Genomic DNA, 15,518 nt, shown 5'->3' on the forward strand with positions numbered 1-15,518 from the left:
AAAATAAATCCTTAAAAAGAGCTATCTGACTTGGGGAGGGGCATGCATGCAGAAAGGGGAGGAAGGGTGGGATCGGAAGGGAAGGAGAGAGGGGCTTATGGGGGGATACAAAATGAATAAAGTGTGATTAATAATAATAATAAAAAAAAGAAAAAAAAAAGAGCTATCTGGGGGACCGGAGAGATGCTCAGAAGTTAAGAACACTGGCTGTTCTTCTAAAGGTCCAGAGTTCAATTCTCAGCAAACACATGGTGGCTCATAATCATCTATAGAGACATCTTGTGCCCTCTTCTGGTGCTCAGGCACACATGCAAGCAGAATGCCGTAAAATAAATACATAAATAAATAAATAAATAAATAAATAAATAAATCTTTTTAAAAGTTTTAAAAAAATTTTAAAAAAAGCTATCTGTACAATCTGTAACCCAGTTCCCATATCTTGTTTTCTCTGGTATCCACTATACTCACGTCTTTGTCCCCTACCACACAAGTGAAGTGATCTGATCAGTTCCACCAATGTCCTTCACACTGTTAGACCCAAATGTCAATTAAAGCTTCAGTCATCTTCCTTCACCCAAAGCAGCCTTTAATACAACTGGTTTTTTTTCTTTTCTTCCCTTTATTCAAGACACCAGATTTAAATGTTCTTCCTATTCTCTGTCATTGGAAGCCTTCCTTCCTTGTCCTCATTTTCCTAACCCCTCAATACTACAGTGCTCAATCTTCTAATTGCTTCTCTATCTACACTCATACTTGCACTGATCTCATTTAGTTTCACCAATTGAAATATTACATATGACCATGATTCCCTTAAATTTCAAATTAGATGTACAGGCCAATTAAATACCAAAGCATAGCCACTGATCATTCTGCAAGTATAATTTATCCTGCCTTGCCTCTTTTTGTATATCGCCTGTTCCTTGAATTCACTTTCTGAATTCACTTTCTACTAAGCCCTCTAGCACACTGCTATAGCCCCACATGTTTATTACTGTCTGTGGGATATACCATACTGTGACTCAGGGTTTTTTGCAGTTATACTTTCTACCTATACATGTACATTACTTCTTTCTTTATTTTCCTTCTTTAATAAGTAACATCTTCCCAGTTAGACCTTCTCTAGCCACCTATTTAAAAACTACTTTTACAGCACTCCCTTCCTTGCTTCATTTTTTTTTAAAGATGTTTTATTATTTATACATCATTCTGCCTGCAGGCCAGAGAGGGCACCAGATTGACTCATAGATGGTTACAAGTTGCTATGTGGTTGCTGGGAATTGAACTCAGGACCTTTCAAAAGAACAGCCAAGGTTCTTAACCTCTGAGCCACCTCTCCAGGCCCCTTACTTCATTTTTTTCTCCTTACCTCTTTTCACTAATATACTATTGGGTCATATTTTTCATGTTTATTGTCTATGTCTCCATTATGATAGAAGCTTCATGGTGAGGGGTTTTGCTGCTAAAACCTTACCAAGAAGAATAGTAACTCTATCTCTATGTGTCAGCTGTTCAATAAATGTACTGAATAAGAACATATGTGGAACTGGCCAGAATTAGACACTGTATATACAAACAAAATGATCTGAATATATTTAACTTTAGCTATACTTTTAAAATATTGTGTCAAAATTCTACAAAACATGATGCTCTTAAAATCCTTGGTAATTAAAATGAACTTGAAACAGTTATTCGATGTTTAATGGAAAACATAAAACTGAAACTCCCCACTGCAAAGGTTAAAGATTAGTGTGAAAAGAGCAGAAAATTTCCACAGTTTGCACTTTGTGATTTCTTTTTTTTTTTTTTTTTTTACTGATGCACCTTATAAAACTATGCTGTCCTTTCCTGTATAAAAAGTATACTGCACTTCTATGTTATTAGGGTGCAAATTGAGTTGTGTTTCCTTAAAGTAAAGTGATAGAAGAACTTCTGCTTCAGGATAGCATCCACTTATGGGACAATTAATTGTGCCTTCAAAACTTTATTATTCCAGGTAGGAATCACCTTCATAAATAATTACTGAGCATTTACTGTTGGAACGACTTTGAGATATATTTTCATTTAATTAGTCAGAGAAGCCCTTTAAGGTGACCTCTTTATTTACAGATATAAGAAACTCAGAGAGAGTACAGTTTGCCAAAGCACAGCTGAGTAGAATTTAGACTGTAGCATGCAAGTGTGTATGCTCTATCTCTACCATCTACCATACTGGAACTCATAGGAAGTAAAAGTAACAAACCTTATACAGGAAGAAATAATAGCAACAATTTTGAGCACTGATTTGTCCTTCTTCCAAAGGCACTGTATGAGACAGAACAAAAAAGCCTTTAGCTATCTAGCAAATTCTAGAAAGTTTCGTGAAGAATCAGATACACTTTTATTTACTTTGTTCTGATGTCAAATTTAGTAAGTATTTCATTCCAGTTACTTCAACACCCTGAGACAGGTTAAACACAAAAAGCATTAGCAATGCATACAGCTCTAGGACCCAAAGTAAACGCTACACATGGAGTAAAGTCTGAATTGGAAAGAAGAAATTTCTCCACCAGAAGCATGTGACAGAATACATTTAAGATGATTAATACCAAGATACTTTTAACAAAAGTTTTAGAAAATGAACAAAACAAAGCAAGGATCAATGCATCTGCCACCAAAGTAACAAACTAGCTGTTATAATAAAGCAGTGGTTCTCAACCTATGGGTCAAAACCCCTTTGGGGATCAAATGGCCCTTTCACAGTGGTTGCCTAAAACCAGCAGAAAATACAAATATTTACATTATGATTTATAACAGTAGCAAAATTACAGTTACTAAGTAACAATGAAAATAACTGTATGGTTGGCAGTCACACCATGAAGAACTATATTAAAGGGCCGCAGCATTAGGAAAAGTAGAGAACCACTGCACTAAGGATTTACAAAAATATTAAATAAGTTGAAAATCAACAGTCAACTATACAAATATCATTTTACTCACATTGCCAAATCATGGGTTATTTACGAGTAAATTAAATATCAACTAAAGAAAGTTTGCCCATAGTTGCATCTACGAAACACTAAATCATAAAATTTCAACAGATTAAACAGATAAGAATACCTGCTATATTTTAAAAGATCATATTTCTAAATAGAATGTTGCATCACCAAGATTTTATAAAAGGATGGAGAACTTTATAAAAAAAAAAAGTATTTCACACACTGTTACAGACATTCTGATTTTGAACCATGAGAGAACTCACATACTACGAAGACCTGTGAAGACCTACATTTGGCAAGTAACATGAGATGCATTATAATTTAATGTTTCACAGCTTAACATCAAAACTTACAAAACACTAATATTTTAACACAATAAATGAACCGAGATTAGCTAACAATATCTCTTGCTATCAGATAATCTGCAACACTAAATCATCCTATGAATGAATACACACACACACACACATACACACACATTTCAGACTCCCCTGTTCAGGCTCACCAAACTAAAATTGTTATGCTGCAAACAATCATTTTAACCAATACAAAATAATTTGTGTAATCAGATTTGAAACTCAGTTGTTAAAACTAAAAACAGGACAAAATAAAAATCTTGGAGAGTGTGTGTACACCTATAACTAGTTATTGTTTTGCTTTAAAGTATTTCATGATTACAAATGATCTTTGAGTACGTCTCTCCCAAGATTAGCCAAACCTGTTTACTTCATCACCTGGAGAAGCATTAACTCCTGAAGTCGCCATTCTGCCAGTCTCTTCCCAGCTTTTCCCAGGAAAGAAAGCACCCCAGCAGCCATGGTGAATATGCTTGCTTTTGCTCTAGCTCCCTCCCAACATAATGCCTTAAGAAGATCCCCAGCATGCATCACATCTAGGCCATAGGTTAGTGTAATGTATGTTGAAATGTGGAGATCTAGGAGCCAATGTTACTGCCTACACACTTCACATCTATACAGTGTAGGATTATGTCTAGTACTCATTTTAAGTGGTAAGAAACAACTGATTTTTAAATATTTTAAAATTGTGTATTTCTTCAGTTGATAATTGACTATATGTAATTTAATCCAAAGTTAAGGAACTCAAAGGAGAAATATATTAGAAGGTGGCACCTACCAGTAAAACATGATATTACAGTCCAAGTTCATTAAACACAAAACCATCTCAGGAGTTAAGTATTTGGAAAGACTTAGAAATGGTTTAAGGCTGCAAAAGGGAAGCAGGTAGCACAAAAATAATGTCAGAACTCTACAATGGCAGCTAAGAAATAACGTATACAGGTTTCTGTAAACAAAGCCTTGCTGCAAAAAAAAAAAAAAAAAAGACCTATTGCATGACTGTGTAGACATTCATTCTGTCCATAAAGCCTTTAGTTCTGTTTTCTCTGTTGGAACACATTAGTTTTAATTTTAATATATGTTAACCTCAGTAACACAGTTCCAACTTTAAAGTTGTTATAGTAATGGGTTTTATTAAATAAGAAATAAACACAATTTGTCTGTAATCTATGCATCGATTTCCTATTACCTTACATATTAATTATAATGAACTATTACAACTAATGGATAGGGGCTGGAGAGATGGCTCAGTGGAGCACTGCCTGATTTTCCAATGGACCTGGGTTCAATTGCCAGCACCCACATTGCAGCTCACAACTGTCTGTAATGGCAGTTCCAAGGGATCTGACACCTTCACAGTAATGTACATAAAATAAAATAAAATTAATTATTTAATAAACAACTGATGGATGGTTCTCAACTATGAATCTATGCTTAAAAACCAACCAACCAAACAAACAAACAAAAAACTGTAACCAGAAGAATTTCCCACAGGAATGCTTTTGCGTTAAAGGTAGAATTGTGCAACTATTTATTAAAACACACATACACACACTCACAAAATAAAATCACTGCTTGCCCTCCCTATTTGATAGAGGTGGAGGCAGTTTAATCAGCTGGTTGTTAGCCAACGTTGTTTCCCAGTACTTCCTTCATACTGCTAAAATCATTTTAAACCATTTCTTATAAAGAGGCCAAATAAATCTCTTCAGTTCAGCTGCCTAACCAACCTGATATATATTTGTATCATGTTGGCCGTTTTGTTTTGGGTTTTGGTTTTTAAGAACACACATTGATCTTCAATATCACATATATCTTATGAGTAAGACAAAAGAAAAAAAAATTCGCTGGGCAATGGTGGCACATGCCTTTAATCCCAGAACTCGGGAGACAGAGGCAAGTGAATCTCTGAGATTAAGGCCAGCCTGGTATACAGTGTGAGTTCCAGGACTGGCAGGACTACTCAGAGAAACTGTGTCTCAAAAAAAGGAAGGAAGGAAAGAAGGAAGGAAGGAAGGAAGGAAGGAAGGAAGGAAGGAGGGAGAGAAGGAAGGAAGGAAGGAAGGAAGGAAGGAAGGAAGGAGGGAAGGAGGGAGAGAAGGAAGGAAGGAAGGAAAGAAGGGAGGGAGGGAGGGAGGGAGGGAAGGAAGGAAGGAAGGAAGGAAGGAAGGAAAAGAAAGAGAAAGAAAGGAAGAAAGAAAGGAGGGAGGGAAAGAAGGAAGAAAGAAGGGAGGGAGGGAGGGAAGGAAGAAGGGAGAGAGGGAGGGAAGGAAGAAGAAAGAGAAAGAAAGAAAGAAAGAAAGAAAGAAAGAAAGAAAGAAAGAAAGAAAGAAGGGAGAGAGGGAGATAGGGAAGGAAAGAAGGAAGGAGGGAGGGAGGGAAGAAAGGAAGGAAGGAAGGAAGGAAGGAAGGAAGGAAGGAAGGAAGGAATAGAAAGAAAGGAAGGAAGGAAGGAATAGAAAGAAAGAAAGAAGGAAGGAAGGAAGGAAGGAAGGAAGGAAGGAAGGAAGGAAGAGAGAGAGAGAAAGAGAAAAAAAAACTCAAGCTGATATATTTGTTGAAGACTGAAATCAATCTGATGGGCAGTCAATGACGGTAAAGGAGAAACGGCCACATGAAATAATATCCCAATGGCACTTTTACTTTAACAATTCAATTGGATATTGCAAAAATAATAATAATAATAACGAATTCTTGGCTGAAAAAAGAAATCACACAAAGTCAAATACAAAAAAAAAATCATGGAAAAGAGCTCTTAAAGTTAGCATTTCCATGTTACGGTCAGGAATATATTCTACTTTCTTCTTACATTTGTGTTGCTTACCTGGCCCATGTTTCACCAAGGTAAATGAGGCAAAGGGGAACAAAGAAATTATTTTTATTTTGAAACCTATTCTGAGATAGCTGGAGCAAAATTGTGACAGTAAATGGAGAGCCTCCAAAGTGCCATAGGGCACTGTCTGAAAACTGAACATAACTGGCCAGGTGTTCTGCCAACTCACTAATAATCCTTACTCTTAACGTTCAGAGTATTTTTTTCTGCCCAAGCCTAGATCAGCTACATTTGGATTGGCCAAGATCAATGGTTGTGGGTCAGTTGCTATAAATGTGTACCTGTGTGTGGAGGTAGGCATCCAAGCATGAGAAAAAAGGTAGCAAACTCTGGATAGATAACCAAAGAAGCTTCATTTATTACCCCAATCCCCATCCTCAAAGGCAGCAGTCTCTTCTCCAAGGGAAATGCTAAGCTTACTGATACACTATCTACTTTGTCAATCCTATTATAGCACAGAACCCCAGGAAGCTGAATGCACAGGTAGCTAACTTTGGCCTCCTCTGTGGCCATGTTTAAGATTCTTCTAATGTAAACCAACAAGGAGCCATCAATTTAGGGATGTAAGAATATGAGGTCTTTTGACAAAAGGGCTGAGAAAGAAATTAGGGAAACAACACCCTTCAAAATAGCCACAAATGACATAAGGTACCTCGGAGTAACCCTAACCAAGGAAGTCAAAGACATGTATGAAAAAAATTTCAAATCTCTGAAGAAAGAATTAGAAGAAGATATGAGAAGATGGAAAGATCTCCCATGCTCATGGCTTGGCAAGATTAACATAGTAAAAATGGCCATCTTACCAAAAGCCATCTACAGATTCAATGCAATTCCCATCAAATTACCAACACAATTCTTTACAGACCTGGAAAGAAAAATTCTCAACTTCATATGGAATAACAAGAAACCCAGAATTGCTAAAACAATCCTCTACAATAAAAGATCTTCTGGAGGTATCTCCATCCCTGATCTCAAGTTGTACTATAGAGCAACAGCTATAAAAACTGCATGGTACTGGCATAGAAACAGAACAGTGGATCAATGGAACCGAACAGAAGACCCAGAAATAAACCCACACACTTATGGACACCTGATCTTTGACAAAGATGCCAAAACCATTCGATGGAAAAAAGATAGCATCTTCAACAAATGGTGCTGGTCCAACTGGATGTCTACATGTAGAAAAATGAAAATAGATCCATACTTATCACCCTGCACAAAACTGAAGTCCAAGTGGATCAAAGACCTCAACATAAAACCAGACACATTAAATCGGCTTGAAAAAAAGTGGGAAATACCCTAGAACTCATTGGTACAGGGGAAAACTTCTTGAACAGAACACCAACAGCACAGGCTCTAAGAGCAACAATCAATAAATGGGACCTCATGAAACTGAAGAGCTTCTGCAAAGCAAAGGACACTGTCATCAAAACAAAGCGACCGCCTACAGATTGGGAAAGAATCTTCACCAACCCTTTATCTGACAGAGGACTCATATCCAGTATATATAAAGAACTAAAGAAGCTGAAAAGCAGCAAACCAAGTAATCCACTTAAAAAATGGGGAACAGAGCTAAACAGAGCATTCTCTGTAGAGGAATACTGAATGGCAGAGAAGCACTTAAAGAAATGCTCAACCTCACTAGCCATTAGGGAAATGCAAATCAAAACAACTCTGAGATTTCACCTTACACCCATGATAATGGCCAAGATCAAAAACTCAAGTGACAACACATGCTGGAGAGGATGTGGAGAAAGGGGAACCCTTCTCCACTGCTGGTGGGAATGTAAACTGGTACAACCACTCTGGAAATCAATCTGGCGCTTTCTCAGACAACTAGGAATAGCGCTTCCTCAAGATCCAGCCATACCACTCCTGGGCATATATCCAAAAGAGGCTCAAGTACACAAAAAGGACATTTGCTCAACCATGTTTGTAGCAGCTTTATTTGTAATAGCCAGAAGCTGGAAACAACCCAGATGCCCCTCAACTGAAGAATGGATGCAGAAATTGTGGTACATCTACACAATGGAATATTACTCAGCAATGAAAAATAAGGAAATCATGAAATTTGCAGGTAAATGGTGGGATCTGGAAAGGATCATCCTGAGTGAGTTGTCCCAGAAGCAAAAAGACACACATGGTATATACTCACTCATATAGACATACAACATAGGACAAACCCACTAAAACCTGTGCATCTAAAGAAACTAAGCAAGAGAGAGGACCCTAACAAAAATGTCCAATCCCCATTCGGAAAGGCAAAGAGGATGGACATCAGAAGAAGAAGAAAACAGGAAACAACCTAGGAACCTCCCACAGAGGGCCTCTGAAAGCCTCTGCCCTACAGACTATCAATGCAGATGCTGAGCCTGATGGGCAACTGTTGGGCAGAGTGAAGGGAATTTTATGTAATAACTGGGAAATAGTAAGAGCTGGAGAGGACAGGGTCTCCACAAGGAGAGCAACAGAACAAGAAAATTTGAACACAGGGAACTTCCCAGAGACTCATACTCCAACCAAGGACTATTCATAGAGATAACCCAGAACCCCTGCACAGATGTAGCCGAGGGCAGTTCAGAGTCCAATTGGGTTACATAGTAATGTGAAGAGGGACTGCCTCTGACAATCTGATTGGCCTGCTCTTTGATCACCTCCCTCTGGGGGGGAGCAGCCTTACCAGGCCACAGAAGATGACAATGCAGCCACTTTTGATGTGAACTGATAGACTAAGATCAGAAAGGAGAGAACCTCCCCTATCAGTGGACTTGGGGAGTGGCATGCATGCAGAGGGAGGAGGGAGGGTGGGATTGGGAGGGGAGGAGGGAGGAGCTTATGGGGGGGATGCAGAATGAATAAAGTGTAATTGATGAAAAATTAAAAAAAAAAGAATATTAGGTCTTTTGAATTTCTTCATGCTTAAAAAATCAGTTATTAGCATAGAAGAACTACTCCATCGTCTGTTTCAAGTTCATAACTTAGTACAACAAGACCGATTCTCAAAATACCAGAAATACTAGAGGCAACCTCGGAGCTCCTGAGCTATCAAGTCTGAAACAAATGAGCCTGTCGTTTCTCATCTGTAAAATTAGAAAGCTGGATTCAAATTTCAACACATCAAAGACTAGTTTGGTTTGTAAGGATAAGGGTAATGACACAGAGCTATTTTGTTGCCAGGTGTTAGTGTTAAAAATACTCCTTCCATTTACCATCACCATCATTTTATAAAATAAAGTAAATCATTACCTCTCCAAAGTGAGAGTGGTATATCTTTACAATGAAAATGGCTAGGCAATAAAATGAGAATCCATGCCTATTGTTCCTTTTGCCATGCTTCAGAGTGGACTAGTAAAAACTTCTCCACTAGCTAACAGTGGCCTAAAAATCTACATTTGGAAATGACTGCACTGGGTAATTTTCAAGTTCTCAGTCTCAAATATTATGACTTCAAGTGCTTCATTGCATTTGACTCTCCACATCATGGTCCAGAATAAACACTTCAGTGAAAGACAATGCTGATATTTAAATTTATGTACATCACATAGATGTTTAAATCTGTTTGAAAAATAACCACTAAGGTGCAATAAGCTTTAATTTCTGAGATGAGACCTGCTTAAATTGCTATAATAAATCACTGATTGTGTGCTTTCTATCCAACCCATTTAACAGGGAAGGAAGCTTCCTAGCCTGCCAAAATAGCTTGGATACCTCAGTGCTCAAAACTGAAACTCTAATCTATAACTCTACATTAGAATATGACGGAAAGAAAGGAATGCTCCCATTCTATAACTGGGTTACATATGGTTGAAATTCTAGAAATTGCATAAACATGTTTTCCTATCTTCTCCCAATATTGCCTTTTTAACATAGATATTGGTGAGGTTTTTCCCTTCATAGCCTCTAAGTGTAGGTATAATTAGACATTTTAAGTCCTAAAGGACACGTACTTACAGATGTCTTCTTTCCCTTTTAAGAATAGGTATATCTCCTGTGATCTGATTCTACATTTATTAGTAGAATAACATGAGACAAGAATCCTTGCAAAAGAAAAAAAGGTGACATCTCACATTTTTTGTGCTCAGGATAAAGCACTTACCAAGTGCAAAACAAGCAACCAGTGAGATGAGTGCTTGATTCCAAGGAGAAACACTAGGAGCTCACATAAGTTAACTGAGTGGGACTCAAAAGAGAGACAGAGGCCAAAACTCTTGAGACAATGGCAAGAGACAGGAGTCATATTTTTAGTGGTTTATTTGCATTTTTCATTCCATTATTATCAAACTAGCTGGTGTTAACTGGACCCATTAGTTTTCTTCTTTTGAACTAGTAGTAGTGTAAAACAAAGAATGTTTTTTTATAGAAATATTTAACCAAAAAGTGATAACTTCTCTTATATTTAATAGAACTTTCTCCAACTTCAAGTTAATATTTATGATACACTTCTGGGGAGAGGGTACTGGAGCTAGTTACTATATGGGTCTGAGGCAAGGGTCTGCTTATATGAAAGTCATACTATTTGAGATGCTCTTATTTTTCTCCAGTTTGTATTAACATGGGGTCAGCAATGCAGATAACATACTAAAGCAAAGTCCAAAGAGTTCACAAGGTGAATTTTGTAGAAGAAATACTTCAGTTTTGTACACAAACCATATAATTCTCTTACAGAAAATTAAGGTAATTGCAATATAATAATAATTTTTAAAATCACCAAACTATAAAATAATTTAAAGATCTTTAGATGGCAGGAAGAGGTAGAAAGAAAGAGGGTGGAAGGGTATATTAAAAACTATTCATTACTTTCCTTAATTTAGAAAATAATTCTATCAGTAAATATTAGCATCAGAGACCCCTTCTCAGCAGAGTAAGCCTACTCATCTCTAGTCTCTAGCTCTAAACCAGCTTGGCAAAGCAACGGTGCAAAACCAGTCACACAAAACACAAAAAGAGAAGGGGCTAGACAGATGGCTAAGAGGTTAAGAGCACATGTTGCTCTTGCAGGAGATCTGGGATCAGTTCTCAGAACTCATGTGGTGGCTCAGGGTAACTCAGTGTTAGAGTTCAGGTGATCCAACACCCTCTTCTGACCTTCAAAGGTACCAGGCATGTGCTAGACAAACACTCATACACATAACATAAATAAAGTTTTAAAAAATTCAGAAAAGGCAGAAAATATTTCTCAATGTCGACAACTTTAAAAGCCATTTCTTTCATAAGAAAAGGGGGCTACAGATATAGTTCATGATAGAGCCTGTGCTTAGCATATGTGGCACTGGGTTTGATTTCTTAGTGTCAGAACACGGTCCAAAAGTGGAGTAGTGCAAGGGGGATTCTGAGCGCTTGTGAGAACACTCCAAGACAACACTAAGAGGTTTGTGTTCTCACTTTCTTCAAAACCACGGAATTGTTCTTGGAAAGTGTGTGCTCCTCCTAGGTGTAGCTGATAAAAATGAGTTTACTTCAGCTGTTGTTATTTATATGCTTCTGTGGAAAAAAGATTTTTGCTACATGTGGCCTGTTCCTGTGACTGAATGCCTTACTCATGTAAGTCTCCTTAATGCTCAGTGTATATATTGCCTAATATGTTCTGAATAAAGGTGGCTATTGCATGAAACTTTAGTCTGCCTCATTCTTAGGCTCCATTCTCCCAGGTTCACCCAACTAGAGTGGGGACTACTAGCATGGCAACACCTAGAACCAAATAGGAAAATAAAGACTGTAATGGCTACCCAGCAGAGAAAAGGAAACCAAATCACATTTTCTTATCTAGCCAACCAGTTTCTTACACAACGGAACTACTCTTGAACTTTCCATCCTCCCCCTACAAATCAGTCATTCTACTCAAATAAGTAACTGAATATAGAAAACCAAGCAAGTTATCACAAGCGGGTTCAATTTACAGATGATGAGAAACAGAGATGATTCTGCTAAAATTATAAGGCAACTTTACTCGATATTTTCTTTTTCATGAATAGTCATGGGTTTTTAATATAAAAAAGCTGACATGTCTTAGCTTAGCAAAATTTTCACACACTGAAAGCATACACTATGGTTTGTTTCTACTGAATAATAACCTAGTGGTACGGAAAAATATAGTGTCAAAGATTTACAATTATACAAGAAACAGAACTGAGAAATTCTAATTTACCAAATATAAAGGAGAAAAACCACATCCATAAAGCTAATGAGAAAGTTAATAAAAGAATTTTTTTTTCCAGAGAGAGCCCAAAGTATTACTAATACATGGGACTTCAGATAAACTCATACTTGGGAACAAACTTCAAAAACAAACCATTACAGTGTTTGGTTATAGTGTTTGGTTTGGGCCCTCTCTGTAAGTAAATTAGTCTGTTAACGAACATTTACAACATTCTTTTAAAAGTCAAGTAAATACTAAACTTGTGATAGCATCTACTGGAAATTTTCCAGGCATGAGCTTCTCTGCTGTATTTAATGTCTCAAGCATCAATGTTAGGTTGAAAATAAGGTGTTTCAGAGGAGTGGAAAAATATAAAGGAAATCAGTACACTGTGTTCAAACCTAAAAGTAAATTCAAGCCAGGCCAATTCAAAACATTTCCCTAAACAATAATGGTGTTTTATATATTTCATTAAAGAAGCAGACAATCCTCTATTGGTTAAGTGCTCATGAAGCCTAAACCAAACAACACAACACAAAACAAAACAAAACAAAACAAAACAAAACAAAACAAAAAAAACCTCCTATACTGAAATACAGCTTAAAACTTTAAAATACTGATGTTCAAAACAATTATGGTCCATTATGCATGTTTGAGTTTTGCATATTCACAACGTTTATGCCAAACAGTAAGTCTAGATGTTTTAATATTTGTATGCTTTTTGTACTTTCATGACAATTTCGTATCTTCCAATTTTTCCATAAAATAAGAAGTGTATACTTGGAACCTGGAGAGACAGCCCAATGGTGGTTAAAACCTCTTACTGCTCTTGCAAAGGACCTGAGTTCAGTTCCCAGCACTCATATTGGGTGGCTTACAACTATCTGTAACTACTGTTGTAAGGGTCTAACAATGTTTTCTTCTGCTCTCCACAGGAACTGCCCATACCCACAAATTGGTGAACCAACAGGAAAATTTGAAAGTTGAAGCTGAATGTTGCATGGTCTCGAAGTACCTACTTAAATATGTGTTAATAATATATAATATAAACATTAATATTTATTATAAATACAAAAACAAAAGCCAGGCATAGTGGCATACAACTTAGGATGGCTGTATTGGGTGGATCTCTGTGAGTTCAAGACAAGCCTATTCTACATGACATATTTACTTATTTATTAGAACTACGTTTATCTGAGCTATACTGACAGTCTAATTTTAATGCCAAAAGAAACTCACCCCAGTTAATAGTTCTATTATTATTATTTTATATAGCTTCTCCCCCAGTAATTAGTACACAGCTAGATATAGCTTTATTAAGTGCCTGAGCTACAATGTGAGTTCCAGACTTCAACTGAGAAAAACTGTGGACAAATTCCACTCCTTATTAACAATGTTAGGGATTTCAAAGACAAAATAAGCAATTATTTTAGGTATAACCTTTCTCTGTAGCCCAGGCTGGCTTCAGACTTAGCAATCCTAATTCCTATCCGCCTGAGTACTGGAATTACAGGTCACACAACACCTGAACAAAATATTAGAATGGAAAGAACTGAACTCAGTTTGAAAGGGAACTCTTCCAATATATACATCAAGGGAGCATTATGCTAAGGGAAATAAGCAAGGCATAGGAATACATGAAACAGTACTTATATACAGAATCAAACAGAGCCAATTTCATCGAAGCAGAGGACAGAACAGTGGTGTACTGGGGTCTAAGGGAGAAATAAGGTTGTAGTAGTCAAAGAACATAAAATTTCAGTTATGCAAGATAATTCCTAGAGATCTATTCTGCAATATTGTGACTACAGATAACAATACTGTCTCACATACTTAAAAATGGGTAGAGACAACTTTTGTTAAAGTATTCTTTAATAATAATATTAATAATAAATAAAGAATTCTTCAGAATTCTGTAAATTCTGTAAATAATAAGATGAGAGGAAAATTCAGAGGGTAATTGATTGCTTTTTTTGGACAGACTGTGGTGGTGATTTTATTGTGTATCTGTCAACTTATCAAGCTGTACACATTAAATATATTCAACTTTTGCCAGGCAGTGGCGGCGCATGCCTTTAATCCCAGAACTCCAGAGGCAGAGGCAGGTGGACCTCTGTGAGTTTGAGGCCAGCCAGATGTACAAAGGTAGTTCTAGGATGGCCAAAGCTACACTGAAAAATCCTGTCTCAGAAAACATATATACATGTTCAACTTTTATATGTCAATCATGCCTCAGAAACCTTTAAAGATAGAATAGTAATTATTGTCTATTTGTAGAACAATTGTTTGTAGAGCTATGACAGCTCTCCAACTTAAAATGAACTCAAACAAACATGTGCAGCAATGAGGATGCAAAACGAGTCAACACCTTTCTCTTTTCAGAAGTCTCCAGAGCACACATTTTTTTAATGATGGTCAAGCTGGATCTGCCACTGGTAGCAGAACAAGTAAAGCTCTTTCAAGTTGACTGTTTTAAAACAACCACTAGGTGAGAGTCGCTTTTAATAGATGAACAGTTCTACTACATAACAACAGTGACTCAAATCTACTAAACTGCAAAGCAGCAGAGAATGGACTACTAAGTCTCTACCTGGCAAGTTGATTCAAGAAGTGTGCTGATACCGTGGATGAATATGGGTTTCCCACGTTTTTACATTTAAAAACATTAAAGATCTTAATACATTCAAAGAAATGCTCATTACCTAGAAGATCTTGGTAAGGAAACAGTGCAATTACGACTTTCCACAAAATTTGTGAGTTTTTTTTTCATCCAGAAGTTATAAAAAGTCATATGGAAAAAAAAAGTCTTAATAGGTGTGATCATAGAAATGACTAACATAATGAGCAATAAGTGATTATGGAGCACTAATTTTAGGAGAACTTTTGCAATTTCCTCTGTACACTATTTAAGAAAATATATCTTTACAAAAACAGGTGTTGGGGTTGGGGATTTAGCTCAGTGGTAGAGCGCTTGCCTAGCAAGCTCAAGGCCCTGGGTTCGGTCCTCAGCTCTGGAAAAAAAAAAAAAAAAGACAAAATAACAAAAAGACCAAAGGGAAAAAAACAAACAAACAAAAGAAAAAAAAACAGGTGTTATAGCTTAAAATACAGCCTGTCCGTGAAAGTGTCACCAGGGATGACCAGCTCTTTACAGTCTAGTATTTTCATTCATGTGCATCTACTTCCAATGCTGCATGACTAATTTTTATTTGATAAAA

At 36.8% G+C, this 15,518-nt stretch overlaps 1 protein-coding gene across 6 annotated transcripts in view; it reads right to left on the minus strand.

Annotated features, from left to right (window-relative positions):
• The window catches only part of Acsl4 (acyl-CoA synthetase long chain family member 4), an 81,161-nt gene that overhangs the window by 37,733 nt on the left and 27,910 nt on the right, over window positions 1-15,518 (minus strand). For 3 of the 6 annotated variants that reach the window (XM_021662811.2, XM_060375397.1, XM_060375396.1), the window contains exon 2: window positions 2,240-2,301. The exons of the other annotated variants lie outside the window; for them this stretch is intronic. The gene's annotated coding sequence lies outside the window, so the exon portion shown is untranslated. The remainder of the gene's footprint in view (window positions 1-2,239; window positions 2,302-15,518) is intronic. 6 annotated transcript variants of the gene reach the window in all.

The sequence above is a fragment of the Meriones unguiculatus genome, chromosome X, assembly GCF_030254825.1.
Source record: "Meriones unguiculatus strain TT.TT164.6M chromosome X, Bangor_MerUng_6.1, whole genome shotgun sequence".
In the NCBI taxonomy this organism is placed as follows: Eukaryota; Metazoa; Chordata; class Mammalia; order Rodentia; family Muridae; genus Meriones; species Meriones unguiculatus.